General features: G+C 38.3%; 1 protein-coding gene across 13 annotated transcripts in view; it reads right to left on the bottom strand.

Moving 5' to 3' along the window:
• The window catches only part of LCOR (ligand dependent nuclear receptor corepressor), a 133,853-nt gene that overhangs the window by 91,190 nt on the left and 17,929 nt on the right, over nucleotides 1-24,734 (bottom strand). The gene's annotated exons all lie outside the window — the stretch shown is intronic.

Here is a 24,734-nt window from a genome sequence, read left to right as displayed (position 1 = left end):
TTATATGATATAAAAGGCAGTAAGGAAGACTTAACAGTTCAGTAAGATGGGATATGTTAGAAAACAAATAGCAAAATGGCAAAGATCCTTCCGTATCAGTAATTACATTATATGTAAATGGATTATACTCTCCAATAAAAGCCAGAATGGATAAAAAAAAAACCCACCATGATCCAACTATATGCTATGTATAAGAAACTCAACATTAGATTCAAAGACATGAAGAAGTTAAAAATGAAAGAAAAAGCCCATGAAAAGAGCAAATGAAAGAAAAATGGGGTGAATGTACTAACATGAGACAAAATAGATGTTAAGATAAAGCTTGTTATAGTAGACAAAGGACACTATAAGTCAATCTACCAAGAAGATTTAACAGTAACTGTAAGTGAAATGTAACTTTTAAAAATTATGAATTACTATGTTGTACACCTTAACCTCTATTATATAACAAAGTATATCAACTATGTGGGTGCTTGGTCAGTCAGCTGTCCAACTCTTTTGTGATGCTATGGACTCCAGCGCACCAGGCGCCTCTGTCTGTGCAATTTTCCAGGTAAGAATACTGTTCAAAATTCCAATACTCTGGCCACCAGGTACAAAGAGCTGACTCACTGGAAAAGACCCTGATGCTGGGAAAGACTGAGGACAGGAAGAGAAGGGGGTGATAATGATATCGTTGGATGGCATCATCAACACAATGGACGTGAGTCCAAGCAAACTCCAGGATATAGTGAAGGACAGGCAAGCCTGGCATGCTGCAGTTCACGGGGTTGCAAAGAGTCAGACACATCTTAGCCACTCCACAACAAGAATACTGAGTGGGCTGCCGTTTCCTCCTGCCAGGGATCTTCCTGACTCAGGGATTGAACCTGCATTTCCCACTCAGGGATGGTCTCCTACATTGGGAGGGTGGTTCTTTACCACAGAATCACCTACCAAGTCCCTACATCAACTATACCACTATTAAAAAAAAAAAAAGACTTAACGATTAAAAACTTACAAGCACCTAACAACAGAGCCCCCGAAAATATGAAGCAAAACTGACAGAGTGGAAGGGAGGAAAAGTAATAGTTGTAGACTTCAACACTCTACTTTCAATAATAGATGAAACAACTAAGAGATATAAGTTAGACAACCATAAGGAATTCCCTGGTGGTCCAGCGGTTAGGACTCCACACTTTCATTGCAGGGGGCATAGGTTTGATCCCTGGTCAAGGTACTAAGATCCTGCAAGTCACACAGTATGGCCAAAATAAAAATAAAGAAAGAAAATTATAAAATATTTTGAGAATAACAATAAGAGAATAAACCCAACACACCAAAATATATAAGATGCAGCAAAAGCAGTGTTCAGAGGAAATTTCATAGCTGTAAACACTTAGACTAAAAAAAAGAATTATCACTAATCAATAACCTAACCTACCACCCTTAAGGAACTAGAAAAAGAAGAACCAAAATGATAATAAAGCAGAAGAAAGGAAATAAAGATGTAGGTAAGGAGTTTTTGAAGCAAAAGAATAGAAAAATAGAGAAAAATCAGAGAAACTAAAACCTCTTTGAAAAGATTAACGATAATGAAAAACCTTTAGACAGACTGACCAAGAAGTCACAGAAAGACTCAATTTACCAAAATCAGAAATGAAAGCATCACTACTGACTTGACAGAAACAGAAAGTGTTACAAAAAAATAAAATGAACAAGAGTATGCCAGTAAGTAGATAACACAGATGAAATGGACAAATTCTTAGAAATAAACTACTAAAATGTACTAAAAAAAAAAAAAAAGATAGACTTAATAAAAATAAAGATATAAAAACAGTAATTTTTAAAACTTCTGAAAAAGAAAAGTCAAGGGTCACATGGTTCCACTGATGAATCCTGCCAGACATTTAAAGAAAAAAGAAAAATATCATCAGTTCTTCTCGAACTCTTCTAAAAATAAAGGAATGAATACTTCCCTGACTCATTACATGAGGCTGGTTTTACCCTGCCAAAGACAAAAACATCAAGAGAACTACAGATCAATCTCCTTATGAATACAGATGCAAGAATCCTAAAAAAAAAAAATTAGCAAACCAAATTCAGCAGTGTACTAAGAGGACTGTGCACCATGGATTTACCCCATGGTTCAACATATAAAAATCAATAGAAAAAAATCAAACACATATTAATAGAGTGAAATGGGAAAAAATAATACAATCATCTCAACTGACACAAAAACAACATTTGACCTCTTCCAACACCCTTTCATGATAAAAAACACTCAAGAATCTAGGAACAGAAAGAAGCCTCTACAACCTGACTGTGAGCATCTATGAAAAATTCAGGACTAACATACTCAGTGGTGAAAGATTTAAAGCTTCTCACTAAGAAGAGGAACAAGATAAGGATATTCACTCTGTTGGACAGTGTCTGGAAGTTCTAGCCAGGGCAACTGGTAAGAGAAAAAGAAATAAAAGGCATCCAGATTGAAAAGGAAGAACAACAACTACCTCTCCTCAGAGATATCATGATCTTATACAAAGGAAATCCTGAAGAAAAACTAGTAGACCTAATAAACAAATTCATCAAGGTTGCCAGATACAAGAACCATGCAAAATTTGTTTCTATTTCTATACATTAGCAGTGCACATCTATACACTAGCAATGGGTAATCTTAAGTGAAGGAAACAATGCCATTTACAATAGTAACAAAGTGAGTAAAATACTTAGGAATAAATTTAACTAAGGAGGTGGCAGACTGCATAGTAAAAAGTACAAAACAATGCTGAAAGAAATTAAAGACCTAAATAAATGGAAAAACATCTTATGTTCCTAGATCAGAATACTTAATATTGTTAAGATGTCAATATTCCCCAAACTGATGTACATATTCAATGCAATCCCTACCAAAATTTCTTTTTGGCAGAAAGGGAAAGACTAACCCTAAAATTCATATGGAACTGCAAGGGAGCCCAATAGCCAGAACAATCATGTTTTAAAGACAGCGGAACAAAGCTGAAGGAGTTCCATATCCTGATTTCAAAAATTATTACAAGCCATGATAATCAGAGGGTAGTACTAGACTTCCCTGGTGATGCAGTGGGTAAGACTCTGCCTGCTCATGCAGAGGACATGGGTGCAGTCCCCGTCTGGGAAAATTTCATACGGTCAGAACAATTACGAAGCTGGTGAGCTGCAACTACTGAGGCCTGCACACCCTAGAAGGCTGTGCTCCACAACAGGAGAAGCCGCCACAATGAGAAGCCCGTGTACCGCAACAAGGAGTAGCCTTCACTTTGCCCGCGCAAAGCAACGCAGACCCAGCGCACGTAAAAATAAATAAATACATAAACAAACTTTAAAAAAGAGTGTGGCACTGACACAGGATAGGCATACAGACCAACAGAACTGAGCATCCAGAAGTAAACCCATACATCAATGGTCAACTGATTTTTATCAAGACTGTCAACACTATTCAGTGGGGAAAGAACTGCCTTTTCAACAAATGATGCTGTGTGACAGAAAGCAACAAAATTCTGCCAAGCAATTATCCTTCAATTAAAAAATAAATAAATAAAAAATGATGTTGGGACAACTGAAGAGCCACACGCAAAAGCTTAAGTTGGATTTCTGACCTCACACCATTTTAAAAAATTAACCCAAAATGTATCATCAAAGATCTAAACATAAGGAAGAAAATCAAACTCTTAAAAAAAAAAGGGGGTAAAATGTTGTGACTTTAGATGTAGCAACGGATTCTTACACACCAACAGCACAAGCAACACTAATACTAAACTTTATTAAAGTTAAAAAGTTTTCTACAAATCAAATAAAACAGATACACACTACTATACAGGGAGCTCAATCCCGTGTTCTGTGACAACTTAGAGGGGCGGGATGGGGCGGGAGATGGGAGGGGGGTTCAGGAGGGAGGGGACCTATGTATATCTGTGGCTGATTTGTGCGGATGTGTGGCAGAGGCCAATACAATATTGTAGAGTAATTATCTTCCAATAACTGTATTTTGTTCTATACTTCTCAATATTATACAATTATAATCTTTGACAACTAAAAACTAAACCAAAGAAATAAACAAACCAGGATCTATTATATAACACAGGGAATTACATATCTCGTCATAACCCAAATGGAAAAGGGTCTGAAAAAAAAACATATACATACACACATAATGAATCACTTTGCTGTATACCTGAAACACTGTGAGTCAACTATACTTCAATCAAAAGAAAATAAAAATAAAAAAGAACAGATACCAGAGAGAGCTCCCCACTTTCACTTGAATACAGAGAAAGGGCCATGTAAGACCACAGTGAGAAGCCAGGCCAGTACAAGCCAGGAAAAGAGTACTCAGTGGTTGCAGAGACTGGGATGAAGTGGGGGCAGGGGGGATCAATACGCAGAACACAAGAGATTTTTAGGGCAGTGAAACTATTCTGCATGATACTGCAGTGATGGATACCTGTGTCAAAACTCACAGAACGTACACCACCAAGAGCGAACGCTAATGTAAACTATGGACTCTGGGTGATAGTGATAGGTCAAGGCAGGCTCATCAAGTCTGATAAATGCTGACAATGGGGGGTTTATGCATATATGAGAACACAATACTTTTTACAGTTTGCTGTGAACCTAAAACTGCTCTAAAAAATAGTTTATTAATTAAAAGGAAAATAAAAAGAAACACTACTCATGAAGTTTTGGTGCTGTATCCAAGAAAAATATCCAGTTATCTGAAAGACTATTAAAATATTTCTCCCTTTTCTGATATTATTCCCGTGTGAGGCTAGACTTTCTTCAAATACTTCAACCAAAATAATAAACATAGTAACAGAATGAAAAAGTAGATAAGGATCCAGTTATCTTCTATTAACACAGACTTCAAAGAATTTTGCAATATGTAAAAACAACGCCCCTCTTCCCACTTAACTATTTTGTTTTGGAAAACTACAATTTTCACTAAAGTGTTAACATATAATAGGTTGATGATTGTTATTTTCAAATAAATTATTAACACAATAGCTCTTCAAATAGCTCAATAATTTTTAAGGGGTCTCAAGACCAAAAAGGTTTGAGAACAGTTTCTAGGGTATCAAAATGCCCTTAAAAGGAAGCTATTATCAAATAAAAAATAACTAAATTAGTGCTCTCCAAAGAAGAGAGAAATATCTTGAAAAATACTGAATTACCAACACCAAAATGTGGTTAAGTTTAGCAGGCAACAGACTTAATCGTTTTTAAGAGGATAGTCCCACTACGAAAATCTATAAAGTATCACAATACCAAAAATACTGGCTGATATTCTTAAATTACTATTGCTTCACATTCCAAAAAAGGAACAGGCTTGATATTTGCTATACACCATGTTCATAAATGGAATATATAAACATCCTTATCATTTTATATCACATATTACAAAATTATAATGCCAGCTAACATTAAGGCTGTATTCTAAAACTTGACATTCATTATTTTATGTAATCTTCCCAACAATTCTGAAACAGCTATTATTACTATTTTATACTTATTATGTGGTCCTTACAGGAACATTAACCTAAAAAGGCCAGTAACCATCATCATCACCTTGTAAAAACTGATTAACCTTCAAGGAAAAACAAGTAATATAAACCACTTTGCAAAATTATACCATTTCAAACTGACAGCGGTAAAGGTCACTGTGACTATTAAAAAGAAATCTGAACTAAAAAGCTACACTGCCTTTTGGGACAATGGAGGTTTAAGCCAAAAGGAGTGAACAAAGGAATTCCCTGGTGGTCCAGTGGTTAGGACTTGGAGCTTTCACTTCAGGGGCCCAGCCCAGGCTCAATCCCTGGTCAGGGAACATAGATCCTACAAGCCTCATGGTGCAGCCAAAAAAGAAAAAAGGGGTAAAATCAATAACTAAATGCAAATAGGCCAGCCAACTCCTTAAGGATTTTCACCATTAATCAGTCAAGCAACTGACGCAATATTAAATAGGAGAATATATGAAGCACACAGAATAACATCAGTCCACAAATTCCAAAACAACACTTGCAACATGCCAGAAACACATGTCATGTAAACAAACGACAAAGATGCAGTAGATTTCTCTGGTTTAAAAACTGAGGCATAGTTATTGATGTATAATACTATATGTTTCAGGCGTATAAAATAGTGATTCATAATTTTTAAAGGTTACATTCCATCTGTATTTATTATAAAATTCTGGCTATATTCCTCATGTCATACTATACCTCCTTGTAGCTTTATTTCTATACATAGCAGTTTGTTCTTCTTAATTCCCTACCTCTGTCTTGCTCCTGACCCCTTCTCTCTTCCCACTTGTAACTACTAATTAGTTCTTTTTGTCTTTGAGTGTTTCTTTTCTGTTAAATACATTAGCTTCCACATGTAAGTGACATCATACGGTATTTGTATTTCTCTCACTTCACTTAGCATACCTTCTGAGTCCATCCATATTGCTGCAAATGGCAGAACTTCAGTTTTTTAATGGCTGGTTAATATTCCACTGTGTACACACACACACACACACACACACACACACGTATTTTCTATTCATTCGTTGATGAACACAACTTAGGTTGCTTCCGTATCTTGGCAACTGTAAATAATGCTACTATGAACATCAGAGTGAGTGTGTCTTTCTGAATTAGCATTTTCTTTTTTTCCAATTAATACACCCAGGAGTGGAACTGCTTGGTCACATAGTTATTCTGGTCTTACTTTTTTGAGAAACCTCCATATTGTTTTCCATAGTGGCTACACCAATTTATCTTCCCACCAATAGTGTACAAGGGTTCCCTTTTTTTCAAATCTTCAGCAACATTTTTTTCTGTGGTCTTTTTGATGACAGCCATTCTGACAGTTGTAATATTTCACTATGGCTTTGATTTACATTTCTCTAAGGTTTTTCCAGTGGTCATGTATGGATGTGAGAGTTGGACTGTGAAGAAAGCTGAGTGCTGAAGAATTGATGCTTTTGAACTGTGGTGCTGGAGAAAACTCTTGAGAGTCCCTTGGACTGCAAGGAGATCCAACCAGTCCATTCTAAAGGAGATCAGCCCTGGGATTTCTTTGGAAGGAATGATGCTAAAGCTGAAACTCCAGTACTTTGGCCACCTCATGCAAAGAGTTGACTCATTGGAAAAGACTCTGATGCTGGGAGGGATTGGGGGCAGGAGGAGAAGGGGATGACAGAGGATGAGATGGCTGGATGACATCACCGACTCGATGGACGTGTGTTTGAGTGAACTCCAGGAGTTGGTGATGGACAGGGAGGCCTGGTGCACTGCGATTCACGGGGTCACCAAGAGTCAGACACGACTGAGCAACTCAACTGAACTGAATGCTTAACAATGTTGAACATCTTTTCATTGTCTTTTGGAAAACGGTATGTCTTCTTTGGAAAAATGTCTATTCTGGTCTTCTGCCCATTTTTAAATCAAAATTTTTTTGATGTTGCGTTGTATAAGCTGTTTATATATTTTGGATATAAACCTTATTGTTTCATCATCTGCAAGTATTTTCTCCCATTCAATAGGCTGTCTTTTTGCTTTGTTAATAGTCGTCTTTGCTGTGCAACAGAGCTTCTAAGTTTAATTAAGTCTCATCTGAAAGTGTCAGTTGCATCCAACTCTGTGACCCCACAGGCTGTATAGCCCGCCAGGCTTCTCTGCCCATGGAGTTCTTCAGGCAAGAATACTGGTATGGGTAACCAAGCCCTTCTACATGGGATCTTCTCAATGCAGGAATCAAAACTGGGTCTCCAAGAGTGCAGGCAGATCCTTTACCATCTGAGCCACCAGGGAAATTTTTTATTTTTGCTTTTGTTTCTTTGACTTAGGAGACAGATCAAAATTACACACACACACACGGGAATTTTTTATTTTTGCTTTTGTTTTCTTGACTTAGGAGACAGATCAAAATTACACACACACACACACACACACACACACTGCTATGAATTATGCCAAAGAATGTTCTGCCTATGTTTTCTTCTAGGAATTCTATGGTTTCCAGACTTCATTTAGGTCTTTAATCCATGGGGTCTACGTATGGTTTAGAGAATATTCTAATTTCATTCTTTTTACATGGAGCTGTCCACTTTTCCGAGCATTACTTACTGAAGAGACTTTTTACATTGCATATTCTTGCTTCTAGTGCCAATAGGTTAACTGACTAAAGGTACGTGGATTTATTTCCGGGCTCTCTTATTTTGTTCCACAGGTCTATGTGTCTGTTCTGTGTCAGTATCATACTGTCTGATTACTGCAGCTTTGTAATGCAGTCTGAAGTCAGGGAGCATGATTCCTTCAGTGCTGCTCTTCTTTCTCAAGACTGTTATATTTGCAATCTTTTCTGTTTCCATACAAAATTTTAAATTAAAAATATCCTTGGTATTTTGATGGAGATTGTACTGAAACTGTAGATTGCCTTGGGTAGTATGGCCACTTTAACAATTCTAATTCTTCCAATCCATTACTATGGTGTATCCTTCCATCTGTCTGTCTCATCTTCAATTTCTTTCAGCAGTGTCACTGTTTTTCAAGCACACGTCTTTAACCTCTTTAGGTAGAGGTTTATTCCTAACCTCTTTAGGCAGAGGTTTATTTTATTCTTTTTGATGTGATTGGTTAATAGGATTGTTTCATTAATTTCTCTTTCTGATATTTCATTGTTATTATACAGGAATGCAACAGATTTCTATATGTTAATTTTGTATCTTGCAACTTTACCAAATTCATAGATGAGCTCTAGTGCCTTTCTGGTGGCATCTTTAGGATTTTCTATGTATAGTATCATACCATCTGCAAACAGTGACAGTTTTACTTCTTTCCAATTTGAAATTCTTTTCCTTTTCTCATCTGATTGCTGTGGCAAGGACTTCCAATACATACGGAATAAAAGTGGTGGGAAGAAGCATCCCTGTCTTGTTTCTGATCTTAAAAGAAATGCTTCCAGCTTTTCCTTCATGAGAATGGTGTTAGCTGTGAGACCGTCATATATGGCCTTTATCATGTTAAGGAATGGATAAGAACGCAGTATTGATATTTTCCTACTTAGATAACCATTACATTCAAGAAGGTCTCACATAGGAATTTCCCTGGTGGTCCAGCGGGAAACGATCCACCTTGCATTGCAGGTGACCCAGGTTTGATGCCTGGTTGAGGAATGAAGATCCCACATGTCATGGAGCAACTAAGCCCTCGTGCTGCAACTGCTGAGCCTGCACGCCGCAACTAGAGTTCACGTGCCACAATGAAAGACCCTGCATATACAACAAAACCCTGAGTGCCACAACTCAGGCCTGATGCAGCCAAATAAATAAATCCTTTTCTGATTTAAAAGGATTCAAGTAAAAACCTGCCTCGGTTAAAAGCACCTTGAGACATAATTTCTTTTTGTATGAGCATTTGTAGCCTCAAGTGGCTTCCCAGGTGGCACTGTGGTAAAGAATCTGCCTGCCAATGCTGGAAATGCAGGTTTGATTCCTGGGTCTGGATGATCCCTGGAGAAGGAAATGGCAACACGCTGCAGTATCCTTGCCTGGAAAAACTCCCCGGAAGGAGGACCCTGGCAGGCTACGTCCATGGGGTCATGAAGAGTCAGACACAACGGAGCGTACCTGCTTGTTTTGCAGCCTCACAGGCTCACTTTATTTGACTCACATTTACTCTGGAACCAAACCTAGGACTTAAATGAGATTATAACTCTACCTTTTCTAGCTGTGTGGCCTCTGGCAAGTTCCTTAATTTCGCAATGCCTCATCTGTAAAATAGGCGATACAGTTACCTCACAAGGTTTTATGAGAATTTAAAAAAAATTAGTACTTGAACTTGAGAGAATAGTACCTGGCACAAAGTAGGTATTATATGCATAAATCTTAAATGGAAAAATAAAACAAAAAATACAGAAACAATATCAAGCTCATGAGTGAGAACTCACAGTTAAGGCGCAATGTGAGCCTGACAGTGAAAGGCCTTCTCATGGCAACTGTCTCACATCCTTGGTTCTTAGTAGTTGACAGTACTATATTCACGATGGATAGTTATTTAGTGGAAGATACTCAAAACTGAATTCTTTATCTTCTCTTCCAAATCTGCCCACTCACAGTCTTTCCCACCCTGGTTAAATGTCCAGTTCAGTTCAGTCACTCAGCGATGTCTGACTCTTTGCGACCCCATGGCCTGCAGCACACTAGGGCTCCCTGTCTATCACGAACTCCCAGAGCTTGCTCAAACTCATGTCCATCGAGTCAGTGATGCCATCCAACCATCTCATCCTCTGTCATCCCCTTCTCAAGGTAATAATGCACTTTGAATTGCTTGAACCAAAACCTTTACGGTCCTCCTTATCTCCTTTCTCTCATGTCCCTCCTTAAATCAGAAATCATGTTGTCCCTACTAATCCTAACCAATCTTCTGCCAACTTAATATGCTTACAGTTCTAAGCGCTTCTCCCTTCCTCCGATAGCATGCAGTACAAGCAACCTTCACATCTCACCTGGACTAACACAAAATCTCCCAACTTGGCTTCTGTGCTAATACTCCTGCTCCCTTTTCTCCTGGCCTACTTTGGACATAGCAGTCAGGTAGTTTGTTAAAACTAAACCAGATCATTCTGCTCAAAAGCCTGGAATGCACCTGACTTTACTATTAATAGTAAAAGCCAAAGTTCTATCTTCCCTTCTATTTCGCTGTGAACCTTAAACTGCCGTAAAAAATAAAGAAAATAAAATCAGGTTTGACTGTATAAAATGTAGCCAAACTTTACTCGAAGGACTAAGTGAGCTATGCGGGAAACCGGCTATGAGCAACTATCTCACCCCACACCAGAAAGCCAAAGTCCTCACAACAACCTAATAAACCTTAGATGATCTGTCCTCTGTTACATTATATGATTAGATTCAGGTTAGTTTTTTTAGGGTAGAATACGTCACAAGAAGTCCTGGGTCTTCCCAATATTATCCAATCAAGAGACATATAACGTCTGTCTTTTCTACGTTTAGTCATGCTAAGATTGATCAGTGAATTTAGAATATTAACTTGAACCCACCATTAGTTACCTAACACCTTTACCTAATACTTTTAGCATACACCAATAATCTGTCTAGACCTATTATTGTATTATGGGCACAAAATGGTGACTTTTCTAATACTTTCATACCTTCCTCATTTATTAACTGAACTTCTTTGATAAAGAGCTTTTCACTATTACTCTTTGGTTACTCTGAAATACACTTTGTAACAAAATACATGCTTCTTTCCATGTATAAATTTTTATAATAATGAGTTGACACCTTTGAAATATCCAAACATGATCAATAGTTATTTGTCCTTTTTTATCTTAAAAATATCATTATGAACTCCTGGAATTTTACTTATTTAATACAGTTTAATCTACTGCAGTCCTTACTTTTTCCTTATATTCACATTTTTCTTGTTAGGCTAGTATGAGCACCTTTAAGATGGCTTTGTGAACTTTGGACACAACTCACCCCAACATGATAGTCAAAAGATTTTAATTTGCAATTCATGGGCTTCCCTGGTGGCTCAGTTGTAAAGGCTCCGCCTGCCAGTGCAGGAGACATGGTTCAAACCCTGTTCCAGAAAGATTCTACATGTCACAGAGGAATTAAAAGTTTATGCGCCACAAACTATACAGCTTGTGCTCAAGAGCCCCAGAGCCACAGCTACTGAAGCCCAGGCACCCTAGAGCCCGCGTTCCACGAAAGAAGCCCCAGCAACGAGAAGCCCTAGCCAGAGCGCAGCGCCAGCTCGCCACACTGGAGAAGAGCCTGCGCAGCAAGAGACCCAGCACAGCCAAAAATAATAAATAAATAGAATTATTTTAAAAATAACTTGCAATTCCTCGATTAGAATTTATCTTGAACAATTTTCAGGTTTACTGATGTCTCTGACTTCTCTGTGAAATCATTTTCATTTTCTTCTCTATTCATTTTCTCATCCTTTTTTCTAGTGGGTTGTTAATCCTTTTTGCTTTCTGAATGTTACAAGTTCATTTTAATATATGGCAGAGGTTAGAGGTTATGTATTAATAAAAACTACAATCCTATTCTTCTATTTGCTTTATTTTATGGAATTTTTTATCATGTAAAATACTTCATTTTTAAATAAAGCAATCATTTCCTTTAAAGTTCACAGCTTAGATCCTTCAGCCTTTCCAAATCCAATGACAGAAAAAAGTTGCCTAGGCTTCTTCTCATTCTTTTATGGTTTTTCTTTTAATGTTTAAATCTCTGATCCAGCTACATATAATTAGCCGTTTGTAAGTCCATCTATTCCCACTAGAATCTGGGATCTTCAAAGGCAAGGACTATCTTACTATATTATCAGACTAAGAATTTTGCCTCTGGACCCAAGTGTTTTCAAACACAGGGTTTGAGAAGGTGATGTTGATTATGAATAGTCATAAATCTTGTTCTCTCTGCCCTTAAACTAGGGCAGGTCACTCCTACCGAACCATACTCACTAAAAGGATGCAGCACAGGGAGGGAAAACTGTGTTCTGCTCAATTCTAGATACTATACATGCATTGCCCAGACATCTCAGAACAATTTTAAGAGGTGAGGAGTGGAGGTGGGATAAAGAAAATGAATTTTGGAATTGAGCTTCTAAGAAGTGATGTCTGAATGGAATCTGAAAGAACAAGTAGGCATTATTTATTATACAGATAAAGAGACTGGAAAATAGTACTCTAGGGTACAGAGTGAGCAAAAGGTATGACATGGGAGTACATGATCTAGCTGTAGAATTACAGACAGTTTATCATCATGGCCTAGGCCAGTGCTTGGCATATAAAGTAAGCACTATATAAACGTTAGCTATTACCATGTTGATCACTGGGATATGGAGATAAATCAGGTAAAATTGTAAGCAGCAGGTTAAAATGCTTCTGGAAAGCCACATTATAAAAGTCTGGATTTTATCCTGAAGAAGATGGGGACCCACTGAAGGATTTCTGGATAATGACATGTTTCAGAAAAATTACATTGGCAGTGTGGGTCAAAGATTGGATGCAATACAGATAGGCAAGAATCATAAAGAATCTTCAATGATGGAGTATATAGAAGTGATAAAAACTTTTATAAAGTGAGGAAAATCTGCAAGCCTCTTGCAAGGTTTGAGATGTCAGCATACTAATCGCTACTAAAAGGGACCAACTGCCTAACAGTTTTATCACATGGGAAATACAGATATGCTTAGCAACAAATATTCCTAGACTATCTGGAAAGTTTTCTGTTTTAGTAAAGACTCACACTCAGTAAATTTCCAACAAAATTCCTTCAGGGTCATGAAATGCCCCATGCTGTCTTTTCCACAGGCAAGAGAGGTTCATGAAAGCTCATGAACGTCTCCCAGTCAATCGAAAGGCTGGTTTTCTAAAGACTCCATGATGTAACAAAACCTAAATCATGGCTGCTGATGCTGATGGTACACTGTCCCACTCTCTTTGAAATTTCTGCAGGTTTGGCAAAACTTGTTCAGACAAGTTCAGTGTACTGACACTGAAGTTACGATATAAGCCACATGTGTCCGAACAACAGAGTTCACACTAATTCCAGCTATCTGGACTATCAGATGCAGAATGTGAGTTAGCTACAGACTGTGAGACCACTTTTGGAGGGCAAATGACAGGGCAAGTTTAGGGGCAGTTCTTATTTCACATGTGCCAACATCTGCTGGATCATCGAAAAAGCAAGAGAGTTCCAGAAAAAACATCTATTTCTGCTTTACCGACTATGCCTAAGCCTTTGACTGTGTGGATCACAATAAACTGTGGAAAATTCTTCAAAAGATAGGAATACCAGACCACCTGACCTACTTCTTGAGAAACCTATATGCAGGTCAGGAAGCAACAGTTAGAACTGGACACACAACAACAGACTGTTTCCAAATAGGAAAATGAGTACATCAAGGCTATATATTGTCACCCTGCTTATTTAACTTATATGCAGAGTATATCATGAGAAACGCTGGACTGGAAGAAGCACAAGCTGGAATCAAGATTGCCAGGAGAAATATCAATCACCTCAGCTATGCAGATGACACCACCCTTATGGCAGAAAGTGAAGAGGAACTAAAAAGCCTCCTGATGAAAGTGAAAGAGGAGAGCGAAAAAGTTGGCTTAAAGCTCAACATTCAGAAAACGAAGATCATGGCATCCAGTCTCATCACTTCATGGGAAATAGATGGGGAAACAGTGGAAACAGTGTCAGACTTTATTTTTGGGGGCTTCAAGGTCACTGCAGATGGTGATTACAGCCATGAAATTAAAAGACACTTACTCCATGGAAGGAAAGTTATGACCAACCTAGATAGCATATTAAAAAGCAGAGACGTTACTTTGCCAGCACAGGTCCGTCTAGTCAAGGATATGGTTTTTCCAGTAGTCATGCATGGATGTGAGAGTTGGACTGTACTGGTGAGAAGGTCGGATTCTGTGTGGCATAGACTACTTGAGTCCATTCAGTTCAGTGCAGTCACTCAGTCGTGTCAGACTCTTTGCAACCCCATGAATTGCAGCACGCCAGGCCTCCCTGTCCATCACCAACTCTCAGAGTTCACTCAAACTCATGTCCATCAAGTTGGTGATGCCATCCAGTGATCTCATCCTCGGTTGTCCTCTTCTCCTCCTGTCCCCAATCCCTCCCAGCATCCGGGTCTTTTCCAAGGAGTCAACTCTTCACATGAGGTGGCCAAAGTATTGGAGTTTCAGCTTTAGCATCAGTCCTTCCAATGAACACCCAGGGCTGATCTCCTTTAGAACGGACTGGTTGGATCTCCTCGCAGTCTAAGGGACTCTCAAGAGTCTTCTCCAGCACCACAGTTCAAAAGCATCAATTTTTCGGGCTCAGCTTTCTTGGGTCCATTAAAGACTATCAAAAGCGACAAAACTTCTTGGGGGAGGAAGAGACTTGAGAGAACCACGATTCTATCTTGAACTCTATGAAATGGCAGGTATTGTGACTTTTGAAAGTTAGTAAATTTGGTTGCTGCTACTGTTGTTTTTTAAAGTTATGTCTCCTTAAAAGCAGTTATTCTTCTCTGCCTATGCCTGCAGGGAGTCATTTCATAATCCAACAATGAACCAACTATCATGGCGATTCCTGTAGAGATTCACTCAACAGAAACAAAACACTTATACAAAAGTGCTTATGGAGTAGCTTTATTTATAGTAACCCCAAACTGGAAACAAAACCCAAATGTCCACCAGCAAGATAAATTTTGGTAAGTCTATACAATGGAATACCACTTACCAATAAAAAATGAACTAATAATGTCCGGAATATGCAAATCTACAGACACAGTAAATAAGTAACTGTCTATGGCTGGAGGATTAAAAAGACAGGGGACGAGACAAGGAGTGACTGCTAACTGGGTACGGGTTCTATTCTGTAAATGGAATACAGTGATACCCCTTACTGCAACAAAAATGTTCTAAAATCCTAATGTGATAATCGTTACACAACTCTATGAATATACTAAAAACCATTGACTTGTACACAGTAAACAGGTGAATTATTTGCTACGTGAATTATATCTCAATAAATTCACTTTAAAAAGAAATGAATATAACAACACACACAAATATCTGCTTAAGCAAAAGAAGCCAGACACAAAAGAATACATACTATATGATTCTTTTATATGAAATCTAGGGTGTAGGCAAAACTAATTAATGCAACAGAAATCAGTTATTATGGTGGTGAACAACTGGCCAGAAAAGGACAGGAGTAAACTTTTCAGGAAGTTCTTTATCTTGTTTTGGATGGAGGTCACAGGGCGTATACACAACTGTCAAAACTTAAGAACTGTGCATTTTAATTATATCTCAATTTAAAGTGGTGGGTTTAAAACAAAAATCACTATTTGAACTTGGAAAGAGAAAATGGTAAGACAAGAATACTGGCCAAATAAGTAATGCCTTCAAGCTTCTCTAAGGGAAGTGAGTGCACAACTGTCCATTTACAGAAATATTCAGCGCCTGAGTACACAACATATTTTGGTCTTCACATCCAGTGCTCCCGCCCTTTCCAGTTTCCCTGATTATATTTAGTCATTATTTATTTGGTGGGGGTGGGTCTCAGTTGCAGCACACAGGATCTTCACTGCACCCTGTGGGATCTTATCATTGCATCACACAGCCTCTCGAGCGGTGGTGCACGGACTCAGCAGTAGCGGCGCGCAGGCTTAGTTACCCTTCAGCATGTGGAATCTTAGTTCCCCAAAAGACATGGAGCCTGTGTCCCTGCACTGCAAGTGGATCCCTAACCACTGCGCCACCAAGGAAGGCCCCAGTTTCTCTAATTTAAAAAAACAGTCAAAGAACACTCCACAACCAAAATTGAGCCTAGTTAATGCATGGGGTTGGGGTTCAATTCTTGAGTCAGGAAGATCTCCTGGAGAAGGGAATGGCTACCCAACTCCAGTATTCTTGCCTAGAGAATCCCATGAACAAAGGAGTCTATAGTCCACGGGGTTGCAAAGAGCTGGACATGACTGAGCGATCAAGCACACATACACACAAAGCACGTTTAAGTGTCACCAAGTGGAGAAAAGGAAGTATGTTTATATAAAATCAGAATCCTAACATGGAAACCATGGTCTATCTTCTTTTTGTCTTCTTGAAAACACCCTCTGATACCCTGTCTGAAAGAATTCTCTCAACCTACTACTCCTCTTCTCTTCCTTCCCCCGATTAGTTAACTCATTCGTTAACTCATTTTTCACTTCTTAAATAAAAGTTTCTTGGAAATTCTTCTGAATTTGTTCTAATTCTTCCATTTGTCCCCCTCCACGAACACAATTACACATACAATGAGAACAATGTCTCCTGCAGAGCTCTTCTCTCACTGGGCAGTTAGTTACAGGTTTCTTATTGGTTAACAGCCCGATTTCTCCCAACACACTCTAAGTTACGTGTGAACAAGAACAGTCTCCTATGTACACCACTGTGTTCCTCCATCTAGCACTGTGCTTAGGCGTTAGCATAAATGTTCACAGAACATTTAGCTCAATGAATAAATTAAAAATGCAATTCAACCATCTAAACGAAGACTGCTCCCAAAGCAAAGAGGTTGTCCTTACTTGAGAAGTCCACTATAAGTCAATATACCTTTATTTGACAGGCGACATTTTGAATCAGTATCTGAGTTACTGAATATCTACTTTCTTATCAACTTGCTTTTTAAAGAGTACAGCATTGTTCTGTGAGTCACCAGTTTCTACCCTTATTCTGCCTGTTGCTCCCTTCATAACTGGGCACATTTATTCATATTACCCTTAATCTGTTGTATGCTCTATTATATACTTCTCCTGTAATTTGTAACATATCAGATTTTAAGAAATAATAATATTCATAAACTAATGCCAAGACAGTATTTAACAGCATTAATAGCTACAGAAACATACCTGCTTAGGGAAAAGGGTTTCAGAGTGCAGCAGTGACATGATTACCAAAAAGCTCAAAACTGTTCTCCCAACATTCAGTAAACAGAATGCTAACTGACTCTGAAAGAATTAAAGTGCCAAAAACAACAGATAAAATAGGCAAGCTAGAGACAAACAACACCATAAAAGAAGGCATCTAGCATTTTGTAGAACTCACCAAATAAAAGCAAAAACATTTAGAGAGAGCAACTTACTCCAACTAGGTAAGCGTCTGCTTTGCAAACACCTAGACTGAACACAAGAGCAGACCTCCAGCAAGATTTGAACAATTTTCTACAATCCTGTGAGGCAGGCTAGAGAGACTGCATGACAACTATCTATGTTTTCTTGAAAGCATACAGAAGGAACGCTCAGGAAAGCCTGAATGGCTCTGCTGTGCCAATCACACACTGTGGGCCTCCTGAAGCGGGAGTGGCAAAGCATCTGAGCTTCCAGAACCAATCCTGAATTATATAAAAACTCATGGGTTGAAGGGAGAGGACCCAGAAGTCTTTTTTCCAATAGCAATCCTCACCTCCTTTTCCTCGCCTATTAAAATATCACTACTACTTTCACCATGGCAATGCATCACAACCATCTCTGCAAGAGGTGATTCAGGATCAAATGTAAGTGCAAATGCCCTTAAAAAGAGGATCAACTTCATTGACAAAGAGAAGGCTAATGAAAACTACACTGAGAATATTTCTTATCTATCAGATTTGCAAAAATCCACAAGTCAAATACAATACCATATTGGTACGGTTGTGGGGATACAGACCTTCTCCTAACAGCACTCTCCTACAATGATGGACAGATACAAAATTATATCACCTGTGTAGAGGGCAAGTTGGCAATATCTAGCAAATTTACAAATACATTTTACCTTTAACCCAGTAATACCATTTCTGGGAGTGTGTCCTACACAGCTCTTCTGTGTATTCTTGCCATCTCTTCTTAGTGTCTTCTGCTTCTGCTAGGTACAGGCCAGTTTTTTAAATGGCTGAGTAACACTCCATTGGATGTATGTGCCATGTATTCTTTATCTATCACCCAGCCGTGTCTCGGCCATTGTGAACAGATCCGCGCTGACAGTACACATTCAACATTCTTCACTGCAGCACAGTTAGTGATAAGTGAAAAGTGAAAATTCAACTGTTTAACCACCACCTAGTTTAATATATTATAGTCACATCCACACAATGGAATACAGTGAAGCTGTGAAAAAGAATGAAGGTGCTCTTTAAATACTGATACGGAAAGATAACTAGGACACATTAAGTGAAAAAAGCAAGGTACAAAAGAAGGTATTCAGTATGTATCATTACAGCTAAGACGGGGGAAAAAAGAAAAATACTAACATCTGTTTTCATTTTTATACAAAAAACACTAAAAGAATACACAATAAAAATGGTTACAGGAAAAAAGTAAAACTAGAATACATGGGAAATGAGTGGAGGCAAGACTTCTCGTTGTTACACTCTAAAAATAAATTTTTGAGCTTTAAATTGAGAAATTATTAAACTTAAAAATGTACGTAACACTTCAAAAATATTCATAATGAAACCTGTACTGTGCTTATCATATATAATGTAAAATATTACAATTTACTTATTACTTCTATTTTATTTTAGTGAATATAGGGAGGAATATATATTTAGAAGTGCTTACACAGATTCCTCCAACTATTTTTCCAATCAATTATTTTATGTTCCTTAAAAATGAATTTTCATACCACAAAGGTTTTGAGTAAGAACTACAGTACCCAAAGAGAATATTCAACCTCCTTATATTAGAACATAGAAGGATATTCATAAGGCCATATTTTTTTCAAAGTTTAACCAAACCCTGAAGGTACTGTCTGCAAAAAATGAGCAAGAGCCCAGAAATACTGCAAGAGATACTCTTAAAGTTTGCTTAAGGTTACCACTTCAATAGCCAGTTGCCCTAGACATATTCTTTCTTATTTAGGCTACTGCAACATATGGACACAGGAACATGGTTTTTCACTGTAATTATTTCTGCTACTGGTTGTCACATGCCATTGGGCTATTTGGGAGTCAAGCACACCAAAATAACCGTTTAGTTGTTCATCAACAAGGATCATGGCTTCAACCATACTAGACTCTGAAAAATGCAGAGTTCAATAAATACAATCAATCACAAACTATCATGTCACAATAATATTATTAATATATACTTTAAAATGCCAAGCCCATAAATTCCAGCGATATCCCAAATCCCCATAAAGTCCATTTTAATGTAAAAGACATTTACTGGGAAAACTATGATCAGCATTTTAAGAGGATGAGCTAAATAAAAAATTTTATATGTAGCAAATACAGCCTGTATTAGTTTCCTAGAGTTGCTATAACATTACCACAAACTAGGTGGCTTAAAATAGCTGAAATGTACTCCCTCATAGTTCTGGAGACTAGAAGGTGCTGGCAGGTCTAAAGTGAAAGTGAAAGGAAAAGTGAAGTCGCTCAGTTGTGTCCAACTCTTTGCGACCTGTGGACTGTAGCCCACCAAGCTCCTCCGTCCATGGGATTCTCCAGGCAAGAATACTGGAGTGGGTTGCCATAAGTTCCCTCTAAAAGCTCTAAGGGCGAATCCTTCCTTGCCTCTTCAGAGTCCGGTAGTTGCCAGCAATCCCATGGTGTTCCTTGGCTTGTCAAAGTATAACTCCAACCTGTGCCTCTGTCTTCACATGGCCAACTTCCCTGTCTGTATCCAACTTTCCCTCTTCCTACAAGAATACCAGTTACTGGATTAGGGCTCACCCTAATCTAGAATGATCTCATCTTAACTTGATTACAACTGCAAACACTGTATTTCCAAATAAACGCACATTAACAGATACTAGGAGTTAGGACATATCTTTCTGGGAGACACAATTCAACTTATAACAAGGTCCAAATTAGTCAATTTCTTCAAAAGTAGACCACCTAGAATTATGTGTGGAATATTTACAGATTTTGCTTAACCAGTATCCATTTCCCTTTCTTAGGTAATAGCATCCAAGTTTCTTTTGAAGAGTCAATCTGCTCCTCCTTCAAGCCATGCTGCTGCTGCTGCTGCTAAGTCACTCAGTCGTGTCCAACTCTGTACGACCCCATAGACGGCAGCCCACCAGGCTCTGCCATCCCTGGGATTCTCCAGCCAAGAACACTGAAGTGGGTTGCCATTTCCTTCTCCAATGCATGAAAGTCAAATGTGAAAGTGAAGTCTCTCGGTCACGTCCGACTCTTCGTGACCCCATGGACAGCCTACCAGGTTCCTAAGTCCATGGGACTTTCCAGACAAGAGTACTGGAGTGGGTTGCCACTGCCTTCTCCTTCAAGCTGTAACATAGGGCTCAATTAAAGCCTCTTTCCAAAGTCAGGGATCTGTCACTGGTTGGGTCAGAGAATCACACTCCATGGCACGGGCCTCAGTGACTGGTTCAGGGATAGGCCACATAACCCAAGCCTGGCCATGAATCCTTCCATCCTCCCAATTTGGCTAGTGCTATACAGAAAGAGACAATGTGGATTTTTAAAATTATTTAACTCTAAACTTGCCATTATCTTTACCATCATACCTGCCCAAAAAGGAAGCCAGAGAAGAAAGGAATGCTTAGAGATGGAGATAAGGAGATATTTCTGATGACATAAGTAAGACTTCTGGATCCAGTCATATCAGAACCTAGCTTTGGCTTTACTCTGTTAACGTCCTGTTTATAAACCTACAAAATGACTTTTTCTTTTTAAATGACTTTAATTAATTTGAACTGGGTTTCTGAACTTGCAACAGAAATGAGCTCTGATAGTTACTGGCAAAATACTGCCATATAACTGAAAACAAGGCCTCACTTTTTTCAGTCATTTTCTCAAATTTGTCAAACAGACTGGAAGAGTCAGTAGACAAAGAATAGTTTATATTCATGTCCATTCTCTGTCCATCACACCATGTGCCATGAGGGTTTTTAAATCTAAATGTTATAAATAAATTCATTCATGCTTGTTAAAGTATGACTCTGTGAACTCCTCACAGCAAAATATAAACAATATTAAGGAACTCTCAGAGTTATAAAAACCTAAGTATCAATATTTAAAAATAAAGCATTCACAAAATATTTTCCTATCCAAAGACACTCCACATGTCCACCATCACTATATGCTGGCCAGAGTGGAACAAAATCATACTGAAATATCTCTTTCTTGCCATATCACCACTTCAAGAACATTCATAATAGTCCTGCCTTTTAATATGGCTATCACTGTTCATGATTCATTTGTTTCCATCTCAAGCAAACTGTGTCACACACACACATTATTAAAAAAAAAATGTTTCTGGACTTTTTGAAAAAACAAGTATTTTTTACGCTAAATACTCTTCTTATTCTACCTGCTGCACACCTCCAACTTTTACCCATTTGTCTCTGGAAAGTGCCCAGCCCTTTCCTATTCCTTTTGCTGATACTTCAGAAAACTCAAATACATACATACATTCTGAATACAAAGGAGAAGATTACATTTTGAAGTGAAAAAGACAAAATACAGAAATAATGTTTCACCTGTTGGGTCGTACTTGTGTTGCCACAAAATTCACATGCACAGAAAATTAGTCTCTAGTAGCTAGTAATAAAGTGGTTCTTGACCCACCCAACTACCCTTAAAAATCACTGTGTTAAAGCTATTGAAGGTACCATAAATTGTGTTCAAAATGTCTGCACGCCTTCCTTCTCATACTAATTTTGTTTTTCCTTAAATAATTCGAGTCACTCAAATAGAACACTATCTCCTCCTCAATTTCATTGTATTAATTCAAAGTACAGTTTTCTACCTTTTCACAAATATTTACTGGGCATCCACTATGTGCCAGTCACTTGCCAAGTACTTAAAATACAAAGAAAAATGTGACATGGTTGTTGACTTCAAGAGTTTTGCAAGCCAGAAGCAGCAGAATTAGAGAAAGAAAGATAAGGTAAATAGAGCAGTACAATGTTTGCACGCTAGACAAAGAGTGACCTGTATTTTGTGGTCAGAGGACTTGAGAAATCAGACAGCAGGGACGGGGCAGCATATACAGAGAAACGTTAAGCAGACTAGGATAATTAATAAGGGTCTTACATGCTCCTTATAGTAACTTTATTCTAAATGCCTGTGGTTTTTCAACTCCAGTGAGTACAAGAAGACTCACTTGAGATGCCTGTTAAAAATAGATTCCTATGCCCCATCTAAGAAGACTATGATTCAGCAAATCTGAGGCAGGATTCCACATTTTCAAATTTTACAGATATCTCATTCAAAGTCAATATTTTGAAACAAAGCTTTAGATAGGTATTTGTCTCAAGTTTCCCAAGTAGTCCTAGGAGTGAGGAGAATGCTGGGGAAACATTCACATTTGTAGCTTCAAACTTCATTGCTCTATAGATGACACTATCATTAGCTGAGTGAGAAACCAGAGTGCACAGGGGCTAAAAGAGAACCATGGTGATTAAACTACAGAAACTGACCAAGAACACACGGAAGAATTCCCAGTGCTGAGTCCAGCTAAGGCTGGGCAGCAGAAATCTGTAGTAGCATCAATCTGCACAGTTGTTTTTCCACTTGTAAAATTAAAACAATACCCACCTATTGAAGTTATTATGAAGATTAAATTACATGTGATAACAGATGTAAAAACATGCAGGGATTATGGTATATTGGAATTCAAGATCTCAAAATTTTCAGATAATAAGGTACAGGAGATGGTGTTGGAAACAAATGTCTGTTCTTTTTATTTCAAGAATATATTAAGTCCTTCCCTCTACTTCAATCACGTTTGTGGGCTGACCTGGTATCATGAACCAATAATTATAATGCTGTTTCTTGGTGAAAAATGTCAAACAGAAAGAGCCAAAAATGCAAAATAAAATGAACTCTTTAACACCCAGATGGGCACTCTATATTAATGCTGTACTTGGTACTCAAGAAGGTTACTGAAGAATTCAGTAATCTTTCCCAAGAATGCCACCGGCCAGTCTCAAGGCTGATCGCCACTCACTGACTAAGAAAGAATGAAAGGAGTGAATGCCTTATAGTAGTGAGTCTATTTTCTCAACTTACTAAATCCTACCCATGCTAGACTTTGTTATGTTTCTTTCTGTACAGTATCTTCCCGGTCAAATCATCCCTCCCCATTTCCATAGGGCTAGAGAATCTAGCTTTTAATTTGCTTACCCACAGCAAGCTACTATTCTGTTCCCCTTAGAAAAATATAGTGTTTCTAGAACTTAAAAAAAAAAGTGTTACTTTAGTAAGGATTTCTGGCTGTAAGTGATAAAAACCCAAACTAAATGCTGCTAAGTCACGTCAGTCGTGTCCAACTCTGTGTGACCCCATAGACGGCAGCCCACCAGGCTCCCCCGTCCCTGGGATTCTCCAGGCAAGAACACTGGAGCGGGTTGCCATTTCCTTCTCCCGTGCATGAAAGTGAAAGTGAAGTTGCTCAATCCTGTCCAACTCTTTGCGACCCCATGGACTGCAGCCTACCAGGCTCCTCCGTCCATGGGATTTCCCAAGCAAGAGTACTGGAGTGGGTTGCCATTGCCTTCTCTGTCAAACTAAATAGGTCTGAGCTAAAAAGGATAGTTACTGACTCTCAAGTAGGGTTTTTAGAACTCCCTTCATGAACAATTGGATCCAAATGCAAAGATATATTTCTCTCCCCATCCATCGCTGTGTCTGTCTTGCACAGAAGCACACCACTTCACTTGCAGGCAGGATATCCCCTCATGGTAGCTCCTTCCTGCTCAAAGGCTAGTAGCTTAGCTACCCCAGAAAAAAGATCTTTCCCAAGAATGCCACCGGCCAGTCTCAAGGCTGATCCCCACTCACTGTGACCAATAGCCAGGCATAAGTCACAGAAGTCAGTGAATCAGATTCACCCTCACTGAACTAAAAAATATTTGTTAGGAGAAGTGGCTCCCTAAAGGCAAGCCAAGGTACTGCTGCCAAAAAAGAAAGGAAAAGATTCTGAAAGGACAAAAACAAGATATGCAGTACAGAATACTTGATAAAACAAATACATCCTTATTCACCAAAATAAGAGAGAAAAAACTTAGGGGAAAAACTAAAAATCTAATTTACATGACTATAATTATCTAAAAGCCTATAGGCTCTGACATCAGATACTCCCAGATTCAAATTACCAGTTCTATCACATTTATTTTTTAATCATTCTAATTCTCTGTTCTTCATGGTTAAAAAAAAAAAAAAGCTATCACACTATTTGCAGGTTGACTGTACAGATTAA

Source organism: Ovis aries, chromosome 22, assembly GCF_016772045.2.
Source record: "Ovis aries strain OAR_USU_Benz2616 breed Rambouillet chromosome 22, ARS-UI_Ramb_v3.0, whole genome shotgun sequence".
Lineage (NCBI taxonomy): Eukaryota > Metazoa > Chordata > Mammalia > Artiodactyla > Bovidae > Ovis > Ovis aries.
The sequence above is the reverse complement of the archived record's forward strand: the minus strand, read 5'-3'. Positions and strand labels throughout refer to the sequence as shown.